Genomic DNA, 14318 nt, shown 5'->3' on the forward strand with positions numbered 1-14318 from the left:
AACCTGTGTATGCATGTGTGTGTATGTGTGTTGACAAAAAGCTCCAGATATAGCTAGTGACTAATGCATAGAGGAACTTGTTTTTATTCTGAGAAGATCTGAAGCAACTTTATACAAAAGGGTGATGTGTTCAGGGTCTCCTGAAACCTGTGTGTCCTAAGTCACATGGATTGAAAATCTATCACACTTCCTTTGTGACCCAAATTTTCATCTTGTGATCCCAAGCCCACACTATAGCCCCTATATTACTATACTCTCCACAAACAAGTGCTAAAAACATCACACACAGGAAGCAACCTAAATGTCCATCAACAGAGGAATGGATAAAGTAGATGTGGTACATAGATACAGTGGAATATTACTCAGCCATAAAAAAGAAAAAATAATGCCATTTGCAGCACCATGGATGGACCTAGAGATTGTCATAGTGAGTGAAGTAAGTCAGACACATGTCACATATTATACGATATCGCTTATGTGTGGAATCTTAAAAAATAAAGGGTACAAATGAACTTACTTACAAAGCAGAAGTAGAGTCACGGATGTAGAAAACAAACTTATGGTTACCAGGGGATAAGGGGGAGGGAGGGATAAATTGGGAGATTGGGACTGACATACACACTACTATATATAAAATAGATAACTAACAAGAACCTGCTGTATAGCACAGGGAATGCTACTCAATACTCTGTAATGGCCTATATGGGAAAAGAATCTAAAAAAAAAAAAAAGAGTGGATAAAGGCATATGTATAACTGATTCACTTTGCTGTACGCCTGAAACTAACACAACATTGTAAATCAACTATACTCCAATAAAAATTTAAAAAAACACAACAACAAACATCACACACAGAGCTACACAGGCTACACAACACATGGAAGTTCTGGAGAAGTCTAAACCCAGATTTAGGGGGGGAAATAGTAAAAGTAAAGAAGAACACTCTAATGGAAACAAAAATTTCCTGGATACCATTGGGCCCACTCACCTGTGCGCAATAAAATCAATTTATTGGCACCAGGTTGTGGTCAAGGAAAGTGCAGCATTTATTGCAGGCCGCCAAGCAAGGAGTACAGGTGGCTAATGCTCAGAAGGCCCGAACTCCCAATGGCTTTCAGGGAAAGGTTTTTAAAGACAGGGTGAGGGAAAGTGTTGCAGGGTACGTGATCAGCTCGTGGACATTCTTCTGACTGGTTGATGGTGAGGTAATTGGGAGTCAGCATCATCAACCTTTTGGTTCCAACCAGTCTGGGGTCTATGTGATTGTGGGCGGCATACAGTTAATTTCTTCCACCTGGTGGGGGTTTCAGTATCTGCAAAACAGCTCAAAGGACATGACTCAGAATATTATATATAGCCCTTGAGGAGAAACTAAATGTCCTTAACTTCATTTAATGGCTAAACTATTATTATTTTGTCTTGCTCGACTGTTTTCCTTTGTTTCTGCATTTTCTCACTTCTCTGATTAAATTTATTCTTTGGAACTTGAGGAAGACCTAGGAAGCTAAAGTATTCCTAACAAACAAGAGGAAAGCAGAGGACACTGGGGGGGGGGGGGTCTGTCCAGGGAAGTCCCCACAGGGTCCTGCTCAGTTACACCATTCTACTACAATTTGCAACCATTTCATAAATGATCATGACAGAAGTGAACATGATGAGCATAGACAGAAAAGTTAATGTCTTAGAAGCACTAGCATTTGAGTTATTTGACTACATTTCCGGTTGGATTTTACATTTGTGTAATTAAAAGTGTTTGCTAGTGATTCAACCAAAACAAAAAGTCTATCTATGCCCAAAGTAAATTCCAATCTTGGCCCCCTCAATAGGCACAGACTCTGAGCAATCCAGGATCTACATCCCATGGGCCCATTTCTCAGGCTGGGAGCCTGCAGTGGGGCCTCTGGGCTGCAGGTGGCGACAAAGATCAATTTCCCTGCACTGCCTTTTGGGTCCGGTGCTGTGTGAGCAATTAAATTAATCCCTCCGGTATTTGGTATCCACTGTGTGTCAGTCCCTCTCCCTGTGACAGAGATGCTGCAGTGAGTCATCCTCTCCTACACTCATCCCCTCTGACTCCCTTGGGACACCCTTGCCCAGACTCTGGTCATAGAATTAGAGTGACAGAGGAGGCTGGCAGTCTGGAGTTTCAGCACAGGCTCTTCTATACTGGACTGTTTCCTGCAGATGTTTTCTGAGGGCCCATCACTCATAGAACCCGAGACGTGCAAAATAGCACAGTCACGTGAGTCTGTCTGCTCAGAAGACTGCAGACTTGGGTACCTCCAAGATACGTATTTTCCAGACTGGTTCCAGGGAACACTATTCCAATGAATGTTCATAGGTTTATGGGGAAAATGCATTATTGTGACAGTTAATGTATGTGTCGCCTTGGCTGAATTAAGGGATGCCTGGAGAGTTGGTTAAACATTATTTCTGGGTGTGTCTGTGAGAGCGTTTCTAGAAGATATTAACTTTTGAATCAGTAGAATGAGTAAAGGAGATGGCTGTCACCAATGTGGGTGGGCATCATCCAATCCACTGAGGCTAAGTATCGAACAAAAATGCCAAGGAAGGGTGAATTTGCTCTCTCTTTTCTTGAGCTGGGATGTTCATCTTCCCTTGCCCTTGAACATTGGAGCTCCTGATTCTAGGGCCTTTGGAGTCCATGATTTGTACCAGCAGTGCCTCCTGCCACCACAGCCCCCTTGGTTCTCAGGCCTTTGTACTCAAATTAAATTATACCACAAGCTTTCCTGGTCCTCCAGCAGATTGACTGTGGCTTCTTGGCTTCCATAACTGTGTGAGGAGATATATATATACACACACACATATATATATAATATATAATATATATAATATATATATATATTTTTTATATATATATATAATATATATATATATCTGGAGAGCCCTAATACAGTTATCTCTGATCTATTCTCCTATATGCTTCTCCCTGTTTACTCTGCTTCAGCCACATCAAACTCCTCACTGTTTTCCAGAGACAAATGCTCCAGGCCTGATACCACCCCAGGGCCTTTGCACTAGCCTTCTGTCTGGAAGTCTCACTTCCTCAATGAAGGCTCCTCTGATCACTTCATTTATAACTGCAACATGGACCCCTCTCTGAATCTCAGCTCTCCTGAGTCCCCTATTGTACTATCACATTCTAACACAACTATGATTTATTATTTATTTATTATTCTGTTGACAAAAAATTAATCAGTAGTCAATCTAAAAAAGAAATGGAAAATTTTACTTGAGCCAACCTGAGGATTATAACCCAACAGACAGTCTTCCAGAAAGCTCTGAGGACTGTTCCAACCATCAGAGGTCACAGCACAGTGATACACATTTTTGAGATAAAGGGTTACACGTCACTGACAGTTTACACAATCCAGATCTGCACGTACAAAGCAACTAGTGGGTCATCATGACCCCTTACGAGATTGAGAAGGAATGTTATCTCCTAAGGAGGTCTGGTTAATGCAGATGCACAATGCACACTAAAGGGGAGGGAGGAGGCCTAAATGGGCAGAGGAAAATGTTATGTTAAAAGTTTTCTTGTCTTGCCATAAAATATGAATTTTATTTCATCAGTACTTCTTCCCTTCTCCTTCCACTGGAATGCAAGTTCCACAGGACGGAGGTTTTTGCCCATTTTGTTCATTTATATTTTACAAGCACTTAGAAGTTTTTATGACATGCGTCAGACACTCATCAACGTTTGCTGAACAGATATGGGAATAAATGCACAAGTAAGTTGGGGAACTATTGGTTAGTCAGGTCACCATGGGGAGCAGTCCCAGAAAACTCCAATAATAGTCCCCAAATGGTCTGATTTGGAGGTCAGGCTCTATGGAGAATTGCATGAGGACACCTGTACAGATTTGTCAGGAAGGACTGTGGCAGTGGGAGGGAGTAGTGGAGAAGGGTCTAGTTTCCAGAAGGAGAGCTGGTGGGGGTGGATGGGGCCTCAGGACTCCCAGACAATGTCTGAAGCCCTTTGCATGGTGTCTCAGTTAGCTCTTGCTGTGTAACAACCAATTCCAAACTTACCAACTTAAAACAACAATTTATTATTTTTCATGATTCTGTGTGTTGCCCCCAGCAATATTTATTATGATAAAGGTACTTATGCTATTCTTCTGATGTTTCCTTCTTTTTTTTCCCCTCCTTCCCTTCCTTCCGTGTGTATTTACTGAATCCTACTTTACACTGTGTGTGAGGAGATACATGTAAGGTTTGACGTCCTAGTGTAGGAGAACAAAATTTACCACTCCCAAATGTCTTTTTGGCATGTGGATTATTTTGAGCTGAAAACAATCAAGGCCAAAAAGATTCTAGAAGAAACTTTGACCTTCCCCCTAACTGCCTAAAAGAATGTAGGTAAAGGACCTGTTCCAGGAAGGGAGCTGTCATCATAGATAACTATAGTATGAACTAGGTGTGTAGACAGGGAGGAACCTAGCAAAGTTTGTTAAAATTCCTCTCTGTTTCCCATTGTCTCTGCAGGGCCAGCAAACATTTACCAAACATTTGCTTTTCCATTTCCATGTTAATTGCCTTTCTCGCCTTTGAAGCCCCAAACCACTCTCCACCCCTCAACATCCTCTTTTGTCTTTAGCTGAAGATGGTATTTAAGGTGAGGGTTTTGGCTATTTTGGTGAGTTACACAGGTTTCCTGGATCTCTCCCATGTCTACATGTTCTTAAACTTTTGTTAGATTTTCTCCTCTTAATCTGTCTCATGTCAATTTAATTCTTAGACCAGTCAGAAGAACCTAGAAGGGTAGAGGAAAATTTCTTCCTCCCCAACACGAGCCTTCTCAAATTCTTACTTCCTTCTTGCTCTCCAAAGCCCTGAATTCAGTGTCGAGCACACAGTGAGAGCTTAATCAATGGCTTTGAATGATTCTAAGCAAACTGCAGATGCAAAGAACATTTTCACCGATATCCTCAAGAGTAGTCTGACCCTCATCCAAGACTATGTCCCCTTCACATCGTACAACTCTGAGGATGCCGTTCACATTGTAGACAATTTGGATTTGTTTACTATGTTAAATTATAACTTGCCCTCAGAGCACCAGAGGTTCTCAAATGCTCTTGACCACTTACATCAGGGTCAGCTAGTGAAAAATGATTCCCGGGTCCCCACCTCCAATTGGCTGATACAAAACTATGCGGTTGAGGTATTTCTGAATTCCTAGGAAGCCTCTAGTTGATTCTTAGGAAGACTCTAAGGATCCCCAACGTATACCGAACTTCCTTCAGCATCAACTCCACAGATATTAGATCCCAGTCAGAGTACACGACACTCTGTATGTGTATGTTTCCATGACCAAAAAGGAATAACTAAAACAGGAAGTTGAGAATCAAAACATAAATCTCCTGTACAAAAATATGTGCCTCACATGTGACCCAATATGTCATTTTATGCTCAGTCATGGAAGATGGAAAATCATCCTCATTATGAGAGGCTGCTCATCGTTCATTACTTCCCCATATGCCCTGCGAGAGAGGGGAAGGGGGTGATCAGCATGGAAATTCAGGCAAGCTTGGTTAGGAGAATTCACTAGAATAGACTCCACTGGGGCAGGAGGTGCTTCGCCCGGACAGGGGCATAGTTTTTGGGTGACGGTTCAAGGCTGATGTTACATCCTTCCCTGTTCTGGAGGTCGGGGGTCTCTCCTTGCTGTGTTGTCCTTGGGTAAACTTTTGCTGTACCTTGTAGGTGGTACTTCCTAGGCCTGGCCAACCGCTTAACCAAAGGGATGGTAACTCCTGCCCTGAAGGTATCCTGACAAGGGCGTGGCAGACCCATTCTTCCTCACCCCCAATACTCTGCAGGCAGCAGGTGAATGCTTGTCCCTTTGTCAACATTCTTATTATATGGCGCCAGACTGTGAGCTCCTAAGGGACAGAGACTTGGACACTTTCATTTCCATATGCTCATAAATGAGTACAAAGATGCTGGAGTCACCTCATACAGTTATGTAGCTTTTACCCCTCGGCTCTAGGGCACATCACCCATGTTTCCATATCACAGTCTATAATATTTATTATGACAACGTTATGGCCGTTGGCAATAAACTGCCTTGTACTAAAAAAAAAAAAAAGTCTTTCTAATGACTTTCCAGCTGATGAGAATAAAATCAGGAAAGGAAACCTTCTGCTAATTCACCCCAAAGAGCAACCAATGGCTGGAGCAAAGGGTACAAAGAAAGAGGAAGAGGCAAAGATGTGGCTTAGAGGAAAATAGGGTCCAGATCATGGACTTCATTGTGGCATGCTAAAAGCCCGGTTTCCAACAGGAGGTCCCTGCAGATGACCTCAAGCAGGGTAATGACATGATCAGATTTGCCTCCTAAAATTAGTGCTTCTGGCTGCTGGCTGGGGAATGGATGTTGACACAGCCTCTCAAATGGTTTTTCCTTGCTCCAGCCTTGCTCTCCTCCAATCCAGTTGAAAGATGAGTGTCGAATGATTGTTGCAGGGGATTTGAGAGAAGTCAATGGATTTAAGGAAAAGGAAGAAGGTAGGGTCAATAGATTTGGGTGATTTATTGAATGCAGAATGAGATTGACCACCAGATTTCTAGTTTTGGTGTCTATTAATGAACGTTTCTACTGATGGGTGGTGATTCTATTGATGGATGGTGGTTCCATTTACCGACAAAAGGGAGAATGGAAGAGAAGGTGGCAGTCTGGGGAGAAACAGAATAAGATCTGCTTTTGACTGTGTTGAATTTTGAGGTGTCTATAAACATCCAGATAGAGGTGTGAAGTGGGCAGATCTGGAGTTTGGGAGAGGAATTTGGAATGGAGATACAAATTTCAGAGTTTTTGGCTAAAGAAGATAATGGAACTGAGGGGGTGAATGAAATGGGGAGAGAGATTAGTTTAAAAGAGAAGATGGTCAGGACAGAAAGATATGTGAGAATCAGGCAGAAGATTCAGAGGCTTCTGGAGGCTTAGGAGAGGACTTCAGAGGTAGAAGGAGGACCATGAGACATGGAGTATGGATGTCTAGAGAAAAGAGGGTTCAAGGTGAGAATCAACAGCATCAAACTAACAGCACATCAAGTCTGGTCAAGTTTGAAAAGTGTCCATTGGGTCTAGGAGCTAAGACACCCTGGAGAGCTTTCAGGAAGAGAGCTGTGCAAAAGTGAAAATGAAGGGTCTTCAAGAGTGAGTGGAAGGTGAGAAAGAGGAGGCAGTGGGTAGAGATAATTTTTTCAATAAATTTGGTTGTGAAGGGGGAGAGAGAGATATGGGTGTAGCTAGAGGGAGACATGGGTCTAATGGAAGAAAATTTCAAGATGTGACAGGTTTAAACAAGTGTAAAAGCTGATAGGAAGAAGTTAATGAAGAAGGACAGGCTGAAAAAAACAGGGTGGGTATGCAGTACGGGTTCCTGGGTATGTGCATGGGCTCTGGAGAAAATCCATCTCACTTTAAATTTCTACTCTGCTCTTTCTCATCTGAGTAAATTGAATGAAATAGACATACTCAAGTTCCTTTTAAAATTATAAATGTCTCAGAGTCATACGCTTTTATCTTTCCATAATGCATCTAAAACAAAAGTGCCAATGACCTTCTTCAGTCTTAACAAGAAATCTTTTAGATCTTTATACCATTTAAGGATCTGGAAATGCTTTTTCAGCATTATTTCTGAGGCAACTGTTTCATTTATCTCTTATTGTGAAATAAACCATCCTGAAACTTAGTGGCTTAAAGGAGAAAAAAGGAGACAATGTTTATTCTGCTGTGAGTCTGCAAGTGAGCAGGGCTCAGGGGGGAACCTCTTGTTTCTTATCCACCCAGTATCAGCTGAGGGAGCTCAGAGGGTGGGAGCATCTCCATCATGCTGGGACCTCAGTGGGGCTGTTGCCCAAAACACCTTTGCATGTCCTCTCCATGCTGGTTGGGCTTCCTCACAACATGGTGACTGGATTCCAAGAGTGACTACCTTGGGGAAGAGTCAGGCAGAGGCTGTATAACTTTTGATGACTGGCTTTGGGAGTCATTCAGCATCACTTCTACCACATTCTATTGATTAGAAGTGAATCACTAATGTCAGCCCACATTCAAAGGAAGGAAAATTAGACTACCTCTTAATGAGAAAAATCCCAAGGAATATGTTGGCATGTTTCAAAACAACAGCAACACATTACCAATTAAAATAACACAAAGAAAGAGGAAGAGGCAAAGATGTCTTTTTCTGGCTTGCTTTTTTGGGACATAACAACTTCTGAAGGCTTCAGTGTCGTATAAGACCCTTTTGTTCAAATACTACTTGCAAGGGCATATTTATTTTAACTAAGAACAGAAAAGTTGGAGATAGTCATGAATAGTCATACAGCTCATAATGACAGAAAAAAAAGTGATAGTCTTGTGACTGTTCTCAATTTAATGTTTCTCAACATGGATTCTTTGAATTAGTTTATGATGCAGAACAATTCTCTCTCCCATGGAATTTTATTTAGTGTTGGTGGAATAAGGAGCATAAAGTGTTTTTCTCCCACCATGGGTAAACTTGGACTAGTTAAGGGGGTGTATACTAATAGTATCCACCACATCATAGCCTTTTGGAAGAGGATTGGGTAAGCTAATGCCACAAGCCATTAGCATGGGGCCAGGCACATAGGGTGTCACTAAATGATGGAGAATTACTGATGAGGTGAGGACCTTGAGGAGGCTAAATGGGATGGTACCCAAAGCAAAAGTATAGGGACTGGCCTTGGGACTCTTGCTTCTGTTGGATGAGAGGAGAGAAGAAAAGAGTAAAGAAAGATTCAACAGGTTTTAAAGTGGGCTAATGGGCAGTTGAGAAAGTCTTCTGTCATTTTGCTTCTGTTACTTTGCTGTGAGAGTTGAGGAGGTAGGGTAGCATACTGCTGAAAGTGGGGATGATTTCCTGTGGAGAGGGGACAGCCATCAAATTACAGAGACACTGAAGGGTTGCTAAAGCAACCATAAAGGTCAGTTGGTTTTGGTCATCAACGTGCAATGGGATCCATGTTTTCTTGAGGTGCTCACTGACTTTGGTGCAGGATCTGAGAGGGAAGATATTGGACAGATCCAGAACTTTGTCAGGCAGTGCAGTGAGAGGGCAGAGGGGCCAGGCAGCAGGGAATAGCGACAAAAGACTGTCAAGTGAGGGGCTGGAAGGAAGTGAAGACAGGAGGAAACGATGGAGCCAAGTTGAGTCGGTCAAAGGATTAGAGATCTCTGGTGGCTGAAATATGCAAACAGTGGGGAAGCTGGAGAGAGTGAGGAACAGAGGGAGAAGGAGAGGAGGGAGGCAGAAACAGGCCATAAAAATGGTCTGTTGTGGTCAGAGAACAAGATGTTTGAACATTTGAGCAATGAAGAGGTTAAGAGTGATGGTAAGGCACAGGGTGTGACTCTGGGGGTGTATGGAACAGAAAGTAGAGGAGGAAGTGACTGGGTGATAAAGTCAAGGGGTTGAGAGGCCATGGGGTTGGTCATCCAAATGGGCGTCAAGGTCAAAGAGGTTTAGGACAAAGAGGAGGGCTTGGTTCCAGGTGCTAAATGTGTAATAAGTGGAGGGGGCTGACCAGGTCGGTAGCTGAAAGCTACAAAGAGAGGCACAGGATGGCATAAACATCAAAGGACTGGGGTTTTTGTCTGTTTGGATGGGTTGTTCATTTTACAGTGTTGCTGATGTCCTATTGTGATGTCGGTGGAGAGGTGACTGGATGTTGGCCCCAACTTCCTGGCTGGGAAATATCTGTGTGTAGAGGCATGAGTTCTTTCTCCTTGAGAAAGCTTCAGGGAAAGCATGGTCTTCAGAGGACAGCCAGGTTTCAGCCAAGGCAAGAATTGGGGGAATATTTAGAAAGAGAAAAAAGAGATAGAGTCATTCATTCAACAGTTGTTGAGCACCTGCTTTGTATAGGATCCTGTTGGAGGTGTTAGAATGTATTAAGGAATTTACATTCCAGTGGCAAGAAATGGAAAAGAAACACAAAGCAAATACATACTGAATATCATTTTGGTTAGTGATACAAGCTGTGAAGAAGAAAAAAAAATAGGACTATTAGATGGAGAGTAAAAGGTGTGCAGAGGAAGTGGGGATTTATTTGTCGCAAACTGTGTGTCTCTAAAGGGAATGGAGGGTTTAGTGGGAGTTGTGTCAGTGCTAAACCCAGATCCATTTTATTGGATTAATGCTTGCTAGAATAAGTAGCTTTGCTGAATAGCAGATGGAGGAAAGCACAGTAAGGTGTGCCAACCATCACTGTGGGATATGAGATTTTGCAAAATAACTGTCAGGGTTTTCACAGAAATTATTTCCCATGTGGCCTCCTGGAGACGTTCTGACCAGTGCATGACCTCCCCTCCCTGCTTGACCTCAAGGCCAGTGACAGACACTTGCAATCCCTGTCCATGGCTCTCATGGGTCACCAAACTGTGGGGCTTGGAGGCAGCCTCGAGGGCAGTCTCAGTTTGCACGCAGCTCAGGAAGTGATGGAGCAAAGGGTAGTGACTAACATTTCAGACATGACACTTACTGAAGCTTAGAGGAGACAGTTTTAGGGCAAAGAAAAGGAAGTTTTACTTTACTAGGCGTTGGTAAATATAGGAGATTTACTTTCTGGATCAATCTCTAAATAAGGTCAAAGGAAGACCAGGAACAATACCTAGGGGATAGAGCTATAACTTATTGGTAATGGGAACTGGGGACTTTGGGGAGGGTGCCCTCCATCCAGGTGACCCAAGAGCATCCGCCCTGGGCTCCTGTGATCCTCTCTGGTGCCCTGATTTGCCAGGACATTGGAAATGTCACTCAGGCCCAGATCGGTACCCCCATCCTTGCCTGATTTTCCTTTTTCGTGAATCTTACAGTCTTATATTTCCTGATTCCCTCTTCACCTGTGCCTCTCCTTGAGATCACAGGGAAGGTATATTTTTCTGGTTAGTTAAAGCCCTTCCTTTTTAAAATGACTAAATTAACTCATTATTGATTTATTTATTCCAACTTTTTGAGCTCTTGCTCTTTTAAGGTACTATTGTAGAAAAGAGAATTGAAGACAAAAATGTTAGAGTTCATAATCCAACAGAGAGAACAGATCATTTTTTAGATGACATTACAAAATAATAAGTGCTACAGGGAACTATATTCAATATCCTGTGATAAATCATAATGGAAAAGAATATGAAAAGGAACATATATATATATGTATAACTGAATCACTTTGCTGTACAGTAGAAACTAACACAACATTGTAAATCAGCTATACTTCAATAAAATAAATTAAAAAAATAATAATAAGTGATGAAATGCTGGTATGCTCTTTATGCTACACTTTCTCTTTCAGGCATCTCTTGGACTTCAACCATCACTTATAGAGCTTTTTCTCTAGTTCAGTCTTCTAAATTCCAGGTGTGTAAGTCCAGCTGCCAACGGGACACCTCCATTTGGTGTCTCATCCACATGCAAACGCTACACAACTTAAGTTGAATTAACCATCTCTCTCCACGACCCTCAGAAACAATCTGTTCCTCCTTCTTGCATCTTCTTTCTCAATAAAAGGTCCTAGTGTCCCCCTGTTATCTAAGCCCCCAAATAAGATATCCTTGATCTCTATTGTCCTTCCAAATTCAAGAGTCATGTCCTTCATTCAGTAGTCACTAAGTCCTAGTGAATTTACCTCCTAAATATTTCCAGGGCCTTCAGTCCATCTTGATGGTCATCATCGTAATTCAGACCCTTGTCTCAGCATCCTTGAGTTACCTGAGGCAACTTCCCTACCAGCCTCCTGACCACAGCTGGCCTTGTTCTACACCTTGGTCCACACTGCTACGTCTGGATGGTATGGTACCTTTTCTTCAGTGGCTCCCATATGCTTTTAGCACAGACAAGATCCCTCATGTTCTGGGCCCTGCAAATCCCCCAGCTCATCTCTCAGCTGCCCTCCCAGCTCTCTGCACACGCAACAGGTTATGGCCCTTGTGAGCTTCTCACGGGTCCTCCAGGACACTATTCTCGCTCACAAGATGTCTTTGCACAGGCTGCTCCTTCTGTTTAGAAAATCATTCCTCTTCCACTTCCTTGGCTAATATTACTCATACTTTGGGACTCAGCTAAGGACTCAACCCTTCAGGGAAACAATGTATAGCCCTATGGCCAGATTAAACATCCCTTTTCTATGGTCCAATGAGACCCTGGATCACCCCCATCATAGCACTTGCCAAGCTACTTTTTAATTGTGAGCCTCTTCAGTGAATCTGTAAGCAACCTAAGGGCAGGAGATGTGCCCTATGAGTTTTTGAATCTTCAGTGACTGTCTTGTAGTAAGTGCTTCATAAATGGGTGATAAATGAGGAAATGAGAGAAGAGAAAGAATGAATGAAAGGAAGAGAGAGAGGAAAGAAGAACAAACAAAAGAATGAACAAAAGAAAGAAGGAAGAAAGGAAGGATGAAAGAAAGAAAGAAAAAAGAAAGAAAAAAGAAAGAAAGAGGGACTTCCCTAGTGGCGCAGTGGTTAAGACTTCACGCTCCCAAGCTCCCAATGCAGGGGCCCCAGGCTCAATTCCTGGTCAGGGAACTAGATCCCACATGCATGCCGCAACTAAGAGTTCGCATGCTGCAACTAAGGAGCCGGTGAGCTGCAACTAAGGAGTCCACCTGGTGCAACTAAATAAATAAATAAGGGGGCTTCCCTGGTGGTGCAGTGGTTGAGAATCTGCCTGCTAATGCAGGGGACATGGGTTTGAGCCCTGGTCCGGGAGGATGCCACATGCCACGGAGCAACTAGGCCCGTGAGCCACAACTACTGAGCCTGCGCGTCTGGAGCCTGTGCTCCGCAACAAGAGAGGCCGCGACAGTGAGAGGCCCACGCACCGCGATGAAGAGCGGCCCCCGCTTGCCACAACTAGAGAAAGCCCTTGTGCAGAAACGAAGACCCAACACAGCAAATATAAATAAATAAATTAATAAACTCCTACCCCCAACATCTTAAAAAATAAATAAATAAATAAGAAAGAAAGAAAGCTAGAAAGACAGAAAAGGATGGCAAGGAGGAGCAGGAACTAAACCATACTGGAAATAGGAAGTGAAGGTTTCAAGGAAGAGGTGATGTTTGAGCCAAGTGTTGAAGTAAAAGTAGAATTTATCTAGGCAGAGTTAGGGCAAGAAGAATGTTAAACAGAGCCAAGAACACATGCTAAGGCAAAGAGGCGAGGAAGATGGTGGACTGTTGATTTATTTGGCAGGGTTCAGCTGCAGGTAACAGAAAATACTGCAGCTGATTCGATCAGGAAATGTTTTCATATGAAGAACTGGGGACTTACAGAATCAGCTGGAGGACTAAAGGAATGACCTTTGCATGAGGCATCCAGGAATCATCCCTGGGGGAACATTCCAGAACTGGCTTGCTGGGAGCACCAGCGTCTCTGCCACAGTCAAGAAGATGCTATCACAACTCCTGGCTCCAACTCACACCACTTGAGCCCAGTGCAGGGGTCAGGAGGCAGTTGCCATGGCTGTCGGCTCCAGAAACACAGGGGCTCACCCGTGACCTGGAGACCAGAAAGCCACCCATGGAAGCATGCCTGGCTTGCTGAAATCTGCAGTGAGAGAATGGATGACTCGCCCCAAATAATGCATTCTAAATTTGGGTCTCCCGTGGAGGTGTCTGGCAGACTTGACATCACAGGGAGTCTGAGAGATGTGTTTTCAGCTTTCCAGGCCCTGCAAGGACAAGCTGGAAGGAGGCTAAAAGATGAGGCCCAAGAGCCAGGCTACCATGTGCACGGCCCCTTCCCGTGCCTACAGACTCATAGTAACCAGATGTGGTCCACGCACGACTTTGGAGAGAAGGCAAAGCTCTATGCAGGGCAGTGGCCTCCCACTTCCTTCCCCCGCTCCGACTGTGCAGGTTTTGCAGGGCCTTATGCCCACAGTAGAAAGTTGAACCAAAGCTCTCGTGTTCTTGTCCATTGAAGCCCATGCTCCTTCCTGGGTCTCCACCTTGTAGCTTGGAGCCCAGTTTAGCATAGCATGTGTGGGGCTTGTGCTCGTGTGGTGGCAGACTCACAGTGACAAGTCTGATATCCTCTTACTGGGGGTGCAGTCAGCAGAGCGGAGAGGGGTGGGCATAAGTCTTGCCCCACCATGAACTCTACTCTGCAGTAGCTCTGTGACTGTGGGCAAATTACTTTGACATTCCAGATCTCATCCAGTGCTTCATTTCATCAAGATGCTCAGCCATAAAGGAGGGATTAGAATAGCAGCTGCTGCCACCGCTGCCATGGATAACAAGGCTCTCTTTTTAAAAAAGTTTTATTGAA

This window comes from Orcinus orca, chromosome 13 (genome assembly GCF_937001465.1).
Source record: "Orcinus orca chromosome 13, mOrcOrc1.1, whole genome shotgun sequence".
Taxonomy (NCBI): Eukaryota; Metazoa; Chordata; class Mammalia; order Artiodactyla; family Delphinidae; genus Orcinus; species Orcinus orca.